Source organism: Saimiri boliviensis, chromosome 1 (genome assembly GCF_048565385.1).
Source record: "Saimiri boliviensis isolate mSaiBol1 chromosome 1, mSaiBol1.pri, whole genome shotgun sequence".
NCBI lineage: Eukaryota > Metazoa > Chordata > Mammalia > Primates > Cebidae > Saimiri > Saimiri boliviensis.
In genome coordinates, this window is record NC_133449.1 from 188,407,128 (window position 1) to 188,426,212 (window position 19,085).

At 33.1% G+C, this 19,085-nt stretch overlaps 1 long non-coding RNA gene across 1 annotated transcript in view; it reads left to right on the forward strand.

Annotated features, from left to right (window-relative positions):
• LOC141580570 (uncharacterized) overlaps nt 1-19,085 on the forward strand; it is a 609,954-nt gene that overhangs the window by 375,647 nt on the left and 215,222 nt on the right. Inside the window, exon 4 of the long non-coding RNA XR_012512812.1 lies at nt 1,804-1,966. This is a non-coding gene — a long non-coding RNA (uncharacterized LOC141580570). The remainder of the gene's footprint in view (nt 1-1,803; nt 1,967-19,085) is intronic.

The window sequence follows — 19,085 nt, forward strand, 5'->3', positions numbered from 1 at the left end:
ATTAGATCCTCAAACGAAACTCTTATTTATAAATACAGACTGTACCCAAGGTAGGATGATTTGATTCTAGGGTAACATCAGTATTTCACACCACAATCGTTTATTTTCCATGCTGGAAGTACACCCAAATGTCCTTCATTACTGGTGTACTTTCTGAAAATCTTTATATCTCAGTCTGGTTCTATATTATCTTATCACCATGTACACCCATGAGATCTTTTACTTTGCTGATGGCATAACAATCATTGGTTAATAATGAAGAGAAGGGAGGGTGGAAATACTCTAAGCTGAAAATTAAGAGAGATGTAGAAAAAATATGTTGGACTCAGCAATAATGACCTTTGTAGGTAGTAAACATTTAAAGAACTAACCTCCCTTTAGGAAAATACAATCTATGAGTTCTCAAGGTATTTTTAGAAAAGTGCTCCAATAGGAGAGGGTCTGGAGGAGTAGGGTCAGTTCTGATAGCAATCAAAGTCTTTTTCTTTTAATTATATTTTATATTCTGGGCACACGTGCGGATCTTGCAGGATTGTTACATAGGTATACACATGCCATGGTGGTTTGCTGCATCCATCTCCCCCGCCCCAATCCATCACCTACATAAGGTATTTCTCCTAATACTATTCCTCTCCAATCCCCCCACCCTCTGCTATCCATTCCCTAATCTCCCCACACCCCAACAGGCCCTGGTGTATGATGTTCCCCTCTCTGTGTCTATGTGTTCTCATTGTTCCTCACCCGCCTATGAGTGAGAACATGCAGTGTTTGATTTTCTGTTCTTGTGTCAGTTTGCTAAGAATGAGGGTTTCAGCTTCATCCATGTCCCTGCAAAGAACATAAACTCATACATTTTTATGGGTGTATAGTATTCCATGGTGTATATGTGCCACATTTTCCTTGTCCAGTCTATCATCGATGGTCATTTGGGTTGGTTCCAAGTCTATGCTATTGTAAACAGTGCTGCAGTGAACATATGTGTGCATGTGCCTTTATAATAGAATGATGTATAATCCTTTGGGTATATGCTCAGTAATGGCATTGCTGGGTCAAATGGTATTTCTAATTTTAGATCCTTGAGGAATCACTACACTGTCTTCCAAAATGGTTGAACTAATTTACACTCCCACCAACAGTGTAAAATTGTTCCTATTTCTCCACATCCTCTCCAGCATCTGTTTCTCCAGATTTTTTAATGATTGTCATTCTAACTGGTGTGAGATCTCAATGTGGTTTTCTTTCATGAGCTTCAGCTTCCCCTTAAATTCTTAGGAGCACGGGTAGACTTGCTGCTATCACAGTGGCTCTCAAGGTATGGTTCTATGATCAGCAGCATTAGTATCACCTGGGAACTTGTTAATGCAAATTCTTGCGTTCCACTCCAGATGTATTGAATCAAGTACTCTAGGTATGGTAATTGTGTTTTAAAGCTTAATTGGTTTCACAAGGAAGTTTGAGAGCAACTCTTCCATTAACACTGGCATAGACTAGGGCAAGAGTACAAACAGAGGGCTCTAGTCAGAGGAACTAAGAAATGATTGTATGCAATTTTTTTATTACTATTTCTTTTTCTAAATAATGGAAGGAAAATTAGGTAGAAATAAATACTGAAGTACTGAGTCCAGTAATTCAGTCAATCACATTTGCAATTAAATGGATTAATGAAGGCAGAATATAATCTCTCTACTATCTCTCAAGCTTGGAACAATGTCTGACACATAATGAGTACTTGAAAATATCTGTTAAATTAATGAGAGCAAGTTTTATTGCAAATAATATGAGTTATTATTATTTTTTTAACAGTCCACGTCTGTTGCTGCACGGCACAGGGAAGGCCAGAGTGAATACTCTCTGAAAGAGGCAGACTGGATGCGAAACAATCCAGAAGGAGCTGAATACGATTTTCCTCTCTGAAGTTCACCAATCAAACAAATCACTCCTTCGTCCTGGGAAGAAGTTAGTCAAGGTATGGAAAACACAAGGGTTTTTTTTTTTTTCTAGTACAATTTCTAATACAGTAATATTCAATTCAAATAAATGTTTCCTAGTGATTTGATTTGAAAAATCTTAAGAGCTGTATTGAGGTTTAATTGACATACAATAATAGCAATTACATAAAATGTACAATTTAATAAGCTTTGACATATTTATATACCTGTAAAACCACCTCCATAATCAAAATACTGAACATATTACACCCAAAATTTTCTTTCGACATTTTATAATCATTGTTCTAATTCATTTCTGTTCTTTCCCATCCCAGATAACTATTGATCTGTTTTCTGTCACTATAGGTTAGTTGACATTTGCCAGAATTTTATGTAGATGAAATTATAGAATATGTGCTTTCTTTTGTTTGACTACTTTCCCTAACCATAATAATTTTGAAATTCATCCACGTAATCAGTTCCTTTTATAGAGAAGTAGCATTTCATTGTATGTTTATATCAGAATTTGCCTATCCAAATGGGCATTTGGATTATTTCTAGTTTCTGGCAATTATAAATACAGTTGCTTAAACATTCATGTACAAGTCTTGTTGTGGACAGTTGCTTTATTTCTCCTGGGTAAATGCCCTGAAGTAAAATGGCTGGATCATATCTTAGGTGTATATTTCGCTTTTTCAGAACTGCCAAAATGTTTTAAAGCCATTGCACTGTTCATTTCACAATGTTTGAGAGTTCCAGCCGAATACATATTGGTATTTTATTGTAGTTTCAATTCACATTTTCCTAATTAATAATGATAGTGTGGTTATTTTCACATGGGTTTGTGATTCATTATCTACTTATGTATGTGCATTAATATTTTGGCCATTTTTAATTTGTGTTATTATTGTGCTTTGAGAGTTTTTTGTGCATTTTAGATAGAAATTCTTTATCAGATATATAGCTTGGAAATGTTTTTCCTAGTCTATACCTTTTCATTCTTATAGCAATGTTTTTCTGAATAGCAGAAGTTTTTTGATGATGGTCTGTAAATTGCGTTGATTTTGCCTTCTTGGTTTTTCTTCTCATTATGGGTCAGATTTTGTTTATTTGCATGGCTATTAATTTTTTTATTGGATGCCAGACTTTGTAGATTTCATCTTCTTAGGTGCTGGATGTGTTTGTATTTCTATAAATATATCTGGGCTTTGTTATGTGATGCAGTTAAGTTACTTGGAAACATTTTGATCATTTGGGGTTTTGCTTTTAAGTTTTGTTAGGTGAGGCCCGAACAGAGTTTTATGGGGGGCTAATTTTGAAGCAGTTCTGAGTCCTTCACTTGATACACCTGAATTATGAGGGTTTTTATCACATTGGCTAGGGGATTTGTTCCCTTAATACTTTCAGGTGGTTCTTTCTTAGATATTAGGCAGCTTCCTCATATGCCTGTGCTGATCTTCTGTAGATTTCTAGACTACTTTGTCTTTGTAACTCTATCTTTCTTGGTACTCTACTCATGAATTTTGGCCACCTTGGCCTCGTCAGACTTTCAGATCCATCTGCTCGTCTGAGGGAAATTACTGCCCAGGGTTCTTCTTCCTGGTCCTGTGATTAGGATATGCTCGCCAGGCAGCAAACTTGGACAGTTTGCTGCCTGGCGAGCATATCCTAATCACAGGACCAGGAAGAAGAAAACTATTTTCTTTTCTATTTATCTGGGAATCACTGATGTATCTTGAAAACTGTTGTTTAGTATATTTTTTCTTTGGTTGTTTTGGCTCAAAGGGTAATTGTGGCCAGTATTCTTTGCTTCCCAAAGCAGGTTTATCCAGTTTCTGATATTAAAACTGAGGAATTATAGAGACACATACATATTATGTGTGATTTCATGGTATTAGTTACATACTGTCTTGTTTAATTGATATACAACCACTTTAAACAAAGATATATGGGGATCGTAGGTCTTTCATTAAAAAATAAGTAAATTCAATGGTTGCTGTGGCATTGTACTGAATTATTAGAGACTTTGATCTTGATCACAATTAAAGTCTCTGGTAAAATAGGTGTAATAGGAAAAATACATTTAATTTATACATTTTAACACATAGTACCTTTTCAGCAACATAATTATTTATAATAAATATGAGGTCTGTTGGAAGTAATGTTACCATGTGGCTCACAAGTATTGGGGAATCTTAGGGAAAATCGATCTACTTATTCTAAGATGTAAGATACAGAAAATTCAATGTTTCTTTTTCCATTTTTCTGTTGTGGATGAACATAGAAATCCTCTCACTTAGTCACTGTGGTACACAGTGGGTGTACAACCAATGAGTGATGGATATGTCTGAGATTTTGCTCCCTGTTGCCCTTGACATGGTCTGATTGGGTCTTAGGAGGCTGAAATTGGTAGAATTCCCTCTAGCCATAATCATTCTCAACTTACTGCAGTGTGCCCTACAAATATTATCTTTTCCTATGTGTGCTATTATGTGGAAAAGGTCATGATGTGCCGCTCTGGTAATTACATGTTTTCCTACTGTTTATCTTCTATAATGTCATGCTTAGTTTATAAATTTCTTTTGCTTTTCTTATTTCAAGGGTTGGCTGATTTGATGAGAAGAGGAATTTAGTCAATGGAAAGGAGTAGAATGGGCTTTCTGTAATTGTCTTTATTTCTGAATACTGTTGCCTTAGGGGATTTTATTGTTAAAATGAAAATTCCATGTGTGTCTTGATTACTATGTAAAATCTATAGTTGTAGAATTAAGTATATTAACAATGTAAATCAATACAACATAACTTCCTTAAAAAGTGATTTTCCACTTTTAAAATTAATTTCCTAAGAGAAATTTATTTATTTTATAACAGCTATGATGCTTTTGCAAATATATAAGTAGATGACCATAATAGGCTTCAATTTACCTTGCTTTTGCAAATATATAAGTAGATGACCATAATAGGCTTCAATTTACCTGTCTGGTGTTCTAGCATCCCCTTTAGACATACATTAATAAAATTGTACTTAGTATTTTCAGAAAAGAAGAAGTCTTAAGCCATGATATTTAGGAAGTGAAAAGTTTTTATTACACAGCTCATGTACATTTTTCAAATTTAAGAGTCTTGTGGAATAGACATTTTATGGTATGTTTCACAAGTTCCAGCTATGCTTTGTTTATATATGTGGCCTGCAGCATTTAAAGGGGCCATCTTTTAAAAAAATTTTGGATTCAAATTTGAATGTCATAGGAGTGAGAGGTTTGCTTAAAGTTCTTGTATCATTTTTTTTCTACTAAGGGAGAGAAAGCTATGAGAACAAACAGGGGCACAGGCATTGAGATGGTTATAACTTCTACCCTTATGATTTCGTCATTACAGTGTAATTGGAGGGCATAATACTTGATTTACTGTACTCTGTAATGTAGAATTTACCATTTCTATTTTCATGTAAACTTTGACACCAGATGAACAATATAAATTGGAAAGTATGAGTAAGTAGTATTTATTTTTATTTAATAGAGAGAAAAGTCAGGCAAGTGGGCAATTCTACACATTTTGGCCTTTTAAATTAAAATGAATATATATATATATATATATATGTGTGTGTTTGTGTGTGTGTGTATGTATATTTGTGTGTATATATATATAAACAAGAGTAGAGACATACCTTTTGATTTCACAGCTATTTTTACAACTGAATTGATGTATAATTGACATATGACAAACTGCCCATAGTTAAAGTATGCAATTTGATATGTTTGCCCTATTTGTATGCTCATGAAGCCATCGCTATAATCAAGATAATCACCATATCTGTTATGGCAAAGTTTCCTTGTGCTTTGTAATCACATCATTACATTCAGCTTACCGAAGATAATCACTGAACAGCTTTTTGTCATTATAGATTGCTTCATATTTTCCGTAAATTTATATGAATTAAATCCTACAGTATTCACCATCTTTTGTCTGCCTTTTTCACTCAGCATTATTATTTTGAGAGTCTTCTATGTTGCTGCATGCATCCTTAGTTCATTCCGTTTATAGCTGAATAGTATTCCCTTTTAAGAATATGCCATAATCCACTTATTGATTCAGCTGTTTTTGGACATTTGGGTTATATCCAGTTTTGAGCAATAGCATGTAAGGCCATATGAACGTTCATGTATAATCGTTGGTATGAAGATAGTTTTTTATTTATTTTTAAGTGTATGTATCTAGGAGTAAAATATCTGGGATATAAACAATATTTAACTTTCAAATAAAAAAGCTAAATTTTTTTCCCAAAGTGATTGCAGCATTTTAGATTTCCAAGAAGCAGTGTTTGAAAGCTTCAGTTGCTCTACATTCTCACCAACACTTGGTGAGAATGCTTTCTTGATAATTGTGACCATTTGGAAAGATGTGTAGTGGTATCTTATTATGGTTTTAATTTATATGTAACTAATCACTAATGATATTAAAATCCTTTTTATGCTGTTCAAATATTTTGTGCATATATATGTATGTATATATATATATATATATATTTGAGTTGGAGTCATATATATATATATTTGAGTTGGAGTCATATATATATTTGAGTTGGAGTCTTGCTGTCTTGCTTTGTCACCAGGCTGGAGTACAGGAGTGCAATCTGGGCTCACTGCAACCTCCACCTCCCAGGTTCAAGCAATTCCTCTGCCTCAGCCTCCTAAGTAGCTGGGACTACAGGTGTGCACCACCATGCCCAGCTAATTTTTGTATTTTAGTAGAGACAGGGTTTCACCATGGACAGGATGGTCTCAATCTCCTGACCTCATGATCCACCTGCTTTGGCCTCCTAAAGTTCTGGGATTACAGGCATGATCCACTGCACATTTTGCCAGTTTTTTAGTAGATTCGTTTGTGCTTATATTTTGAGTGTTTAAAAAAATGTATTCTCAATACAAGTACTTCTCAATACAAAGATAATGTTTTCTATGACTGTATTTCCTCAGTTTGGCCTTTATTTTTATTTTCTTAATAGTGTTTTTGAAAGAAGATATTCTTAATTTTGATGAAGTGCTATCATTTAAAAAAAAATGAATCATGCTTTTTGCTGTTATAGCTGAGAAATCTTTACCAAATTCAGCGTCTCAAAGGGTTTCACCAATGCTTTCTTTAAGAAATTTTACAGTTTTACTTTTTACGTTTAGGTCTATGGTTCATTTTGGGTTGATTATTTTATTTCATGGGACATAATTTCGGTTTTAATATGGATATTGAATTGTTCCAGTAACATTTTTTGAAATGATTTTTTAAATTTTTTTGTGATTAATAGCTGTTTATTAGCTTTTAATAAAGCAAAAATTTATAGTGAAAGTAATAAACTAGAAAAGCTTTTTATTTTTTATATTTTAATTTATTTATTTTTGAGACAGGATCTTGCTCTGTCACCCAGGCTGGAGTGCAGTGGCACAATCTTGGCTCACTGCAGCCTCCACCTCCTGGGTTCAAGCAATTCTCCTACCTCAGCCTCCCATGTAGCTGGGGTTACAGGTAGGTACCACTATGCCCAGCTAATGAAATAATTTTTTCCCATTACATTATTTTTACATGTTTTAGAAATCAATTAATCATAGATATGTCAGTTTCTTTTAGACTTCATTTTCTATTTTGTTGTCTGTCTTGATGCCAATACCATACAAGATTGTTTTAAAATAATTTGTGTAATCAGGTAGTATAAATCCACCACCTTTTTTCTTTATCACTGTTGTCTTCAAATTTTTAGATCTTTTCATTTTTATATAAAATATAGAGTCAGCTTATCAATTTCTACCAAGAAGCTAGGATTTTGATTGGGATCCTATTAACTCTATAGATCAGTTTTGAAGAACTGACATCTTAACGTTATGCAGTTGTTTGAACCGGGAGCACAGTATATCCCTCTGTTCGTCTAGGTTCACTTCACTGTCTCTCAGCGACGTTTTGTAGTTTGCAAGGCATAGGTCTTCCTCTTCTTTTCCCTAATTTGTCTTGAGATCAAAAGGTGACTATGCACAATTAGCAACACTAAGTTACCTTCTTGATAGAGTCAACTAATTGGAATGGAATTTGAAATAATGTCGTGTCATGTGCACATGCACGTAATTGACAAAACTGTCTTAATTTTTTCTTGGTTGCTAATTTAGGCTTCTTTTTAAATTGTGAAAATCCTTGTTGTGCCCTCAATAAGCTTTGGAAAAAAGAAACCTTTTCAAATCCTTTTCAGGCATTTTTTTCAGCAGGCTTTGATTACATTTAAGGAGGCATATTTCTTTTCCCATTTCTAATCACTTAATGGACAGACCTCTCTTTTTTGTAAAACTTTTCTAGTTCCACAGCTTTTTTGTCTTCCCTCCCAATAACTTATAATAAAATTTTTTTTAAAAAATCACAGTTAAGATGCTAGCTTTTGTTAAAATGGCGTAACAACTGTGAGAAATTTTTTCCCCAAGTCTTTTTTGAATGCAACTTTTAAATGTCAATATTTATTTATTTTGTAAATTTTATGACTTTCCATGTTTTGGTGATCCACAATTGCTTTATATATAATTGAACAAATGAACATTTTTTAAAAAAATTATAAAACCCTGAATCTTCTGTAGAATAGTTAATAGTTAATGTATAATAGCTTATGTTTTGAAAGAGATTTTGCTCTAAATGGAATTTACATCACTCCAAATGATTTAACTTTACAAAATCTGTTTAAATAGAATGCAGATTTAAAATAGATTTCTAAAGTGATTTATATCATAAAAATTGGGGAAGGGCAAAGAACACATCCTGTCGTGAAGATTGGTGGCAAATTTTTCTCACAGAGTGAATTAATTTTAGCTCTTAGTTTCTATATAGATTAAGAATTTATAATTTTTACATTGTCTTAAAACCAATAAAATTTTTATGGTTGCCAGTTAAATAGCTCATGTCATCCTCTGCCATGTGCGATGTCCTATTATGTATGGGATTGTCAGCATTTTTCACTCTTGGATATATAAATTTTAGCATGCAAACTTCCTTTTGACATTTTGGAGTATATTATGACTTAATGTGAGGCCCTTCTACCATTTGTTATGGCCAGAAACCATACTGATTCTCCATAAGAAACAGAATATAAAAGTAACATGACATATATTATTTTTATTTAACAAGCATAGGATTAAGGTAAAGCTATAAAAATACACACATGGAACAAATAAAGGGAACATATAGAAAAAGGCACTTATTTTGTAATGGTATAGATACAGTATTGTGTAGTAGAAAAGTCACAGGCTGTGATTAAAGAAAAGTGCATTTGATTTTTATCCATCTCAGTGACTGGCTGAATCATCTTCAAAAAGACTGCTTCAAGCTTCAGATTCCACATCTGTAAATTGACTATAATAATACCTACATCATAGAATTGACATGAAAATTAATGATCAAAAAGATGTAGTGAGAACTCATGTAATAGCAGCAATTACCATTTATACTTGCTCTGTATTGCTGTTTATTCAGCAGAATGTTTTTCTCTTCTTTCTTTCTTTCCTTTTTTTTTTAGATGGAGTTTCCCTCTGCCCCCAGGCTGGAGTGCCATGGTGTAATCTTGGCTCACTGCGACCTCTGACTCCCTGGTTCAAACAGTTTGCCTGCCTCAGCCTCCCAAGTAGCTGGGATTACAGGCATGTGCCACCAAGCCCAGCTAATTTTAGTATTTTAAGGAAAGATGGGGTTTCATCATGTTGGCCAGGCTGGTCTTCAACTCCTGACCTCAGGTGATCTGCCCACCTTGGCCTTCCAAAGTGATGGGATTACAGGTGTGAGCCACCGTGACCTTGCCTATTCAGCAGAATTCTAAGTTTGCTATGTAGTAAAAATAATACATCCTTCTCAAGCTAATGATTTACTTAGCAGCAGTACTGATAATGTAACTATGTATTACGTATTCACATTACAGACTACGACAATACAGAAATACGTAGCAGTTAAAAATTGGGATAAAGAATATAGATACTTTGGAGATTTTCAAGGGGTGGAATAGGAAAAAAAGAAAAGCAATGATGAATTTAGATGTTCTTAGAAGAGTCAAGTAAATATGCTGTTAGATTCACAAAAAGATTACAGTACCTTTCCCCACTCAGGTATGATTTCATTTACAATGAATTTGAATTTTCTATTAATCATTAATTACCCTGGTTTTAAAATTTGATGTGCAAATTTAAAAACTGAAGAATAATAAGAAATAGTAAAAAGTGAATATAATAGAGAATGTTTGTAGATGAATTTAAAACTCAATTAGCGTTTTAAGATTTGAAAATTCTACAATAAGAAATCTAAAATTTTCAACTTTAATTGTAGGAAAGGATTGAATTCTTTAATATTTCAAAATTCTAGAATCTTGTTGTCTAGTATTGTGGAAGATAGATTAAAATAGGCAAGAAGAGAGGGGAAAAAATTACATTAATACCATTCCAAGTACAAAGAGAGAGGTTTCTTCTGCCAGTAGGCTAAAAAAATCTCTGGAGGGAAACAATTACTGAGTGAAAATCTGTTGCTCCACCTGTCTTTCACCACTTCCCTGGTCCTCATGTAATACCTTCAGTAAAGCAGTAGAAGATTGCTACCCTCCAAATACCCAGATATTGAGAAGGCAATCGCCCAGACAAAGACATAATAGAAAACAGAAGCATTCCTGAGAACATTGGGCAAGTGATCACGATATGGTATCATCTAAATGAAATATACAGTGGTATAATTCAAATCGACTTTGTTCTAGAATCAGTGCAATAGGCTTCAGTTTTTATATGTTGACTATATGAACAAAACCAAAGGGCATTGGACTCCAGTTGTCTTTCATTTATGTCAGTATTATAGAAAGATATTCTCTGAGAAATTGGTATGATTGGTCATAGTTCTCTTTTCAGGTACAACTTTAATATAATTTCTTTAAGGCTGTTCCTGTTTTTGCTCATAATTTAGCTGTATTTCCATTTTTTATGCTTGATCTTAGCCAAAAGGCCGAGGTGTGATATATTTCCACTTTTTAAATGCTTGTGTGGTTTCTTTTATCTTAAAACATTATATTGCTTCAACAATAAGCTGTTTATAAAGACATACATTAAATAGACTAAGCCCATTCCATTATATGAGGAATGTAAGATAAGTATTTCTATTTAACACAAAAAAAAACCATAATATCATTGATTCTGGGAGTTCATTCTTTCAGGTTGTATCGAGATTCACTTTAACTATCATATGATACACTGTGTGGCAAATGCTGTAAAATGCTACTGAAGTAAATTTGAGTATATTGATTTACTTTTCAACTTGTTCCATTCCACCGCATACAAATTCATAATTTGCTCGGAGTCATATTGCAAAATGATTTCTATTCACACTGTAATTGTATTTTGTGACAGAAGAGTGAATCTTGATTAGAGAAAAGTTAAAAATGGCTTAAAACATTTATTTAGTCAACATCAAAAAATATGCTAAAGATCTAAACAAAATATAGAAAATGTTTAAATTATTATATTGAAAATAATTTTTTGTATGTTGCTACAGAAGCTATTTTTTAAATTAACATACATATTTCTACTCTATCTTATAATACTTTTTAAGACCTTGGATAAGTGAATTATCTCCATGTATCAACTATTCTGTTACTTTTACCTACTTAAATCAGGGGTACATGGACTGCAGATTAAAAGCTATAGAAGGGCTGATGAAATCTTTTAAACTTACCAATTGGTAACCATCACATTAATAGTTGTTTCAGGTAATAATCATCAATGGATGTTAAAAATAGTGGATAAAATTTTAATTAGAAGCAGAATGTTTATGGCATCTTAACGTTATTTCCACATAAGATATTTACTAAATACAAAGAGAAAAAGATTAAGTTTACAGTGAAAAAGAAATCTGGCAAATACGATCTAAGTGGTCAAATTTAACCTCACCATAAAGGAACAAAGCAGGCATTTGCCTATGAATATGGTGCACTTGAAAAAAATTATTATTTCTGTAGTGTCTCTTAGAGAAACTTGTAACATGAATCTATGAGAAAACATCAAGCAAACCCAATGTAAGGAACAGTCAATAAAATAAATGGAACCTTTCAAAAATATCAACTTCATGAAAAACAAGAAAACTAAGGTACTGTTTCAAATCTAAAGAGATGAAAGAGTCTGGGTGAGGTGGCTCATGTCTGTAATCCCAGCACTTTGGAAGGCTGAGGCAGGCAGATCACCTGAGATCAGGAGTTTGAGATCAGCCTGAATAACATGGAGACACCCCATCTCTACTAAAAATAAAAAAATTAGCCGAGTATGGTGACACATGCCTATAATCCCAGCTACTCAGGAGGCTGAGGCAGAAGAATCACTTGAACCCAGGAGGCAGAGGTTGCAGTCAGCTGAGATTGCACCATTGCACTCCAGCCTGGGCAATGAGAGTGAAACTCCATCTCAAGGAAAAAAAAAAAAAAAAAGATGAAAGATGTACGAAAACTGACAATGAGGTATTTTTGTGTGGCGCCATTTATTGGAATTTTACTCTTTTCCCTTATGATTACACTAGTGTTATAGGTTTTACAGAGAAATATTGAAGACATAAGGTGTCATTTTCATAATCTTGAGTATCTACTATCACTGTATTATTGTTGGTACTGACCTTGATCACCTGGCTCAGGTATCATTTGCCACGTTTTTCCACTGCAATTTTCCAGAATCATATATTACTCTGCTCATCCCCAAATTTCTACTGTATTTTTTGAAGGAATTACTATATGCAGCCTAGACTTAAGAAATGAGGAGTTATGCTCTCACCGTTTGAGACACACTGTCTTCATTAGCTATTTGGAATTCTTCTGCACAGGGGTTACATGTATCCTTGTTTCCATTTTTTTAATTGAATTTTTTGTCAGTATTTACACAGATATTTATTTTATATTTTGGGTTATAACTCAAAACTATTTTACTATTTTTTCTTTTCCTTTGCTTGACTTGTTTTAGCAGGGGTCATTAGCAGATCTTTCAGTTGACTCCTGTGTCCTTTTGACATGACTCCATAATTGTGTATGCATGTGTGTGTTTGTGAGTGTGTGAATACTTTTTCTTACAACAAGATTCTTCCAGTTCATCTGTTATATTTTCTGCCCAAGTTTTGAATCAGACATTTCTCCAAGGAGCCTTGGCTTGTTTTATTGTAGAACAGTATTAGACTCTAGATGTGAGCACAATTCTGCTTATTACTACCGCATGTCACTGTTGTTACGCCCTCTCAGCTGGCAGAGATAGGTAATATATGCATTAATAACCCACGAATATAGACATATCTATAAATATTATTTTATATAAGTACTTGTATCTTTATGAAATTAAACATGAGTTCATACTGATGTCCTCAGCTGTAATCCATCACTACATAAATTACTCCAGTCTTCTTCTTTGGCCGATCTGTAAATTTTCAACCCAACAATATGAAACTTGGCTCCAGAAATTTGCCACTCATTTATTTAATTGCTCTTTTCCAATATTTATAGATAACAGTATCAGAAAGATTAATGCCAAAATTGATCTACAAATTCAGTGTAATTCACATCAAAATACCACCATCATTCTTCACGGAATTGGGAAAAACAATTCTCTAATTCATATAGAACAAAAAAGCCTGCATAGCTAAAGCAAGACTAAGCAAAAAGAAATCTGGAAGCATCACAGTACCTAATTTCAAACTATACTATACGGCCATACGCAGCATGGTGCTGGTATAAACACAGGCACATAGACAAATGGAACAGAATAGAGAACACAGAAATAAAGCCAAATGGTTATGGCCAACTGAACTTTGACAAAGAAAGAAAAAAAAAAAAACACAAAGTGGGAAAAGAACATGCTTTTCAAAAAATGGTGCTGGGATAATCAGCTAGCCACATGTAGGAGAATAAAACTGGATCCACATCTCTAACCTTATACAAATATCCACTCAAGATGGATTAAGCACTTAAATCTAAGATCTGAATTTATAAAAATTCAAGAGGCCTTCTAAACATTGGCTTAGGCAAGGATTTCATGATCAAGAACCCAAAAGCAAATGCAATAAAAACAAATAAATTGCTGGGAGTTAATTAAATGAAATAGCTTTTGCACAGCAAAAGGAGCAGACAACAGAGTAAATAGACAACCCACAAAGTGGGGAAAAATATCTTCACAATCTGTACATCTGACAAAGAGCTAATCTCCAGAATCTACAACAAACTCAAACAAAGCAACGAGAAAAAAACAGTTCCATCAAAAAGTGGGCCAATAGACAATTCTCAAAAAGAAAATACACAAATGGCCAACAAACACATGAATAAATGCTCAACATCACTAATGATCAGGGAAATGCAAATGAAAACCACAATGCCATAACAGCTTACTGCTGCAAGTAAGGCCATAATAAAAAACAAAATCCAAAAATAGTAGATGTTGGCCTGGATGCGGTGAACATGGAACCCTTCTACACTAGTGGTGGGAATGTAAACTAGTACAACCACCATGGAACACCATGTTCCTTAAAGAATGAAAAGTAGACCTACCATTTGATCGTCTTCTCTTCTGATTGTTCTATTCCTTCTATCTCCTTTCTCTTCTTTTATCTCCTTAATTTTTCTGTTTCCTCTTCTCCTTTTCTTGATTGCTCTTCTTTTTATTATTCCTTGTTTATGTTGGCCTCCTGACTGCAAAACTTTGCAGTTGGATAAAGTGTTCTTTAACTTACTACCTTAATTTCTAAGTCATTTTTTATTTAGTTTAAGAACAATCATAAAACCACTGTTGTCATTAGAGAGTAGAGAAAATACTTTACAAGAGTGAATGGCTAGGGATAGTGAACATAGTTTTTCTGCATAAGGCAAATGTACTATACTTTTAGAAATCAATAGATTCAAGTGGAAAGGAACTAAAATAGGGTAGCCTTTAATAGATAGAATAATAAAATGATTTTATATAGCAGATAATCATTCTTCCCTATTATAATTAACAGCTATTCACTTTTCTTGAGCTAATGAATTCTCTGGGTTTCTCTGATTTCCACCCTTCATGTTCTGCAAAGGAGCAGCCCCCTCTGCAGCCCAACAGAGTGAATTTTGTTCAGTGTACACTCCTACACTAAACAAAATCTACCCTGATGAGGCATGTAATGCCATTGTAGACAATTATTGTGAGGGCAGGAAGTCTACCAGAAGGCTCTAGGAAGGGTTTGTTTGAGGTTTATAAAGTTTTAGAAAGAGTCTTTTAAGCAATCCCTTTTTTTTCAACTTGTCTTTGACATGTGAGCATCTGGGTACATGAGATTTTAGCACCTGTCTAGGGTTAGGAGAGAAGCTAAACTGAAGACAGTATGTTAACAACGACAGACTGGATGAAACGGAAGGTATTTTGGGATTCAAATGAAAATATCACTAATCAACCTTAAATACTGTGTCTAGATTTCTGCTTATGTAGGATTATAAATTCTTTTGTTGGCTAAGCTTTTTGGAGTTGTGTTCACTGTTACTTACAACTACAAACTTTGACTCTCTTTGACATGCTGCCAAAACATTTTTTTTTAAGATATCGAGGTTGTTTTAAGATTGCAGAAGTTATAGTTTTAAGATTTATTAAGAAAAATTTATTTGCCAGAGAATAGAAAATATTTACTACTGTGCAGTCATTCATTTTTTAAAAATGAGATACTTCACACACAGCATATAATTTCCTTATTTAAAGTACACATTTCAGTTTTGTTTAACATATTTGCAGGATCTGCAACCATCACAATCTAATTTTCAAAGCATTTTATTACTCTCTCTCCAAAAACCCCATACTCATTAGCAGCCATTCCCCATTCCTTCTCTGCTGCCACCTTCCCACCTCAGTCCCAGGCAACTTCTTCTGATGTTTCTGTCTATAGACTTGCCTCTTCTAGACATTTCACATAAATGGAATCACATACTGTTGTAATCTTTTGTGACTGACTTCTTTCACTTAGTGTAAATGTTTTCAAGGTTTTCCTGTGTTGTTCCATGCATACATTCTAGATTCTTCTTATTTCTGAATAATATTTCATTATATGAGTATACGATACTTTGTTTATCCATTCCTGTCTGCTGATGGAAATGTCATCTTTTACTTTATGACTGCATGAATAATGCTGCTATGATGATTCATGTGCAAAATTTTGTGGGCATGTTTTTATTTATTTATCTTGGGTATATACATAAGAATGGAATTGTTAGGTCGTATGGTGACTATTATTAAGACTTGAAGACCTGCCAAACTATTTTCCAAAATGACTGAAGCACTTTGAATTTCTACCAGTAAAAGACGAGGGATCCAGTTTCTCCACATTCTCCTCAATCTTTGTTATTGTCTTAAATGTAGACATCCTGGTGAGTGTGAAATTGTGTCTTGCCACTATTGATGTTAAGCATCTTATTTTGTTCTTATTGGCCATTTGTATGTCTTCTTCTAAGAAATAGCTATTCAAATCTTTTGCCCATTTTTAATTTGATTGAGCTACCCATGGGCTGTCTTCTCATTTTCTTGCTAGTGTCCTTTGAAGAATGCAAGTTTTAATTTGACGAAGTCCTATCTTTTTTTCTTTTAAGGTTGTGCTTTTAGTGTTGCATCTAAAAACTCTATGACCTAGCCCATGAACATTTTCTCCATATATATTTTCTCTTAGGAATTTTATAGTTTTAATTCTTGACACTTAAAGCTATGATCTGCTTTGAGTTAATTTCTGTGTATGGCGTTAGTAAGGATTAAAAATTAATTATTTTAAATGTGAATTGCCAGTAATATGCCTTTGGTGTAAAACATTTCACATCATGTAAAAGATTGATTTCCTCACTCTTAATATCTTAGCTGGCTGATGACATTGTCATTTTTGTTAGAGAGCAGTTCACCAAGTTCCTATTTCATTTCAGAAGTTGGCTCTGACCCTTCAATTTTACAATAACTTTTTCAAAGGACAGGGAAAGCATGAAAATTTATTTAGGATAATGTAGGTAATTTTAAAATTATGCATTAACATAAAAAAGCTGTGTATTTAAATGCTTTACTAAAGAAAAGACCTTTTGAAGAATATGTGATTTTTTTCCTCCTGAAATTAAATAAAATTATGGAAATGGAAAAAAAAATGCTGGTAGACCATTTGAAAGCAGAAAATATTTCTTAGTGTTCTTAAATTATAATCTCTATTATTTTGAAAAAATGTGTAAATTAGTCCCAGAACATTAACACTGTCACTACTTACATTGCTATAAGTAGACACTTCACATATTATCTCAAATATACACAGAAATGTGAGCACTTCTTGCCAAGAAAACCATTGTGTATCATCATTACAAACCCTATCAGCAAAGACATGAGATTACAGATAACTCTATGAATGATGCATAAGTAGGCAGACTAACTTTTCATGTATTATGATAATAGATAAAGTATGATTCTACACAGTGAAAAACACTAGCATCTTTATCTCAACTTTACAACTTTCAGCAATATAAGAAACTAACATACTGGCTTATGATTTTTTTTTTTTTTTTGCATTGCTACATTTAGAATTGACCCTTTAAAATTTTTTTCCCATTCCTATTTGTACCAAAAGTGTGTGTGACTCTTGGAGAAGTCTCTGAATTTTCTAAGAACTGGTCTTTGCTGATGGGAAAAAATAAATAATTTTTTTCACAGGTTATATGCATTTAATTAATCATATTGACAAAGCAATCATTGCTAAGTATTATCAGTGACAAAGTGTTCATTAAGTTTAAATTATGTGGCACATTTTCAGGCCAGTTCACAGAGGATTATGTAACTTTTATTAGTGTATGAGATAGATATTTGAGTTCTTTTAACAGTAAGAAATATTAGCCCCTGAGTGTTTGTCTAGGGAAGGTATTCAACAGAAGTTAGTTTTGTGTCCAAAACCAGAGAAGCAGCTCAAAACAAGCCCTTGAGTTGTGAGTGTTCCAATGAGTTTGCCAAAATCAAGGCTTAGGGTCTTCTGCAAGACCGACCTCACCTCAGACACCAGGTATAAGTTCAAAGGTTCAAAATTTCAAACCACCCTCATGTTTGATAATTTGCTAAAATGACTCACAGAACTCAACTAACCACTATATTTATGATTATAGTTGTATTACAGGTAAAGGGTATAAATCAGAATTAATCAAAGGGAGGGGCACATAGTTTTAGGTCTGTGAATGTTCTACACATTAAGTTTCTGTCATCCTCAAAGGTGTATTAGTGTCCCAGAATTTAAGTGTGACAATATTCAAGGTGTATTGAGCATAACAGCTGAGTTCATCACTGAATATGGTAGCTACATAAAAAGTAATTAACAATGTCTATATCTAATCATGTGTTACAATTCTGGAAAAAAATCAGTAGATCCAAGTTGAAATGTTTACTCATACTCCTTTTTTAATTCTTCTCTAATGTCTAAGCTGGCAGGAAGAAGAATCTGGCATTGCTAAAAATATAACATGTTTATGTTTTATTTGGCATCTAATATATATATGTATATATATATATATATATATATATATATATATATATACACATATATATGCTCTTTGGAAGTTTTTGGAAATGATGTCTGCTAATATTTTAATTTATATTTTGTATAAATAAAATATTTTCTTTGTAACACATTTGGATTTCACTCTGAAAGCTGGTTAGCTTTTGCCTAAACAATATTATATCAGAAATAATAAGGTTTAACAGGCCGATTATGTTTTTCTTCTGTTATACATCATATACAGAAAATTAATGAAATAAAAAATTTAGATGTACTAGCTATAATCATCTCACATCTTACCAGTAGGGTGTGTATAGCACTTTGAGACACTTTGTATACATTATATTTCAAATGTAATGGCATGATATTTTAATATATACATTTAAAGACCATGCTTATAGTTTAGAATAGCCTGTTTACATATGGATTTTCAAATTGCAAAATATATATGGAAATTTATTATAATTATTTTACTTTTATTCATCTAATAAGCATTTATTTAGCAACTACTATGGGTAAGTAATTATATATTTGCATATAATTGGTCTTTTCTGATGATATATAGATTTTCTTGAGTTTAGAGATGGTTTTACTTTTGGTAAGTGATTTTTTACTTGCTTACTCTAAATAAAT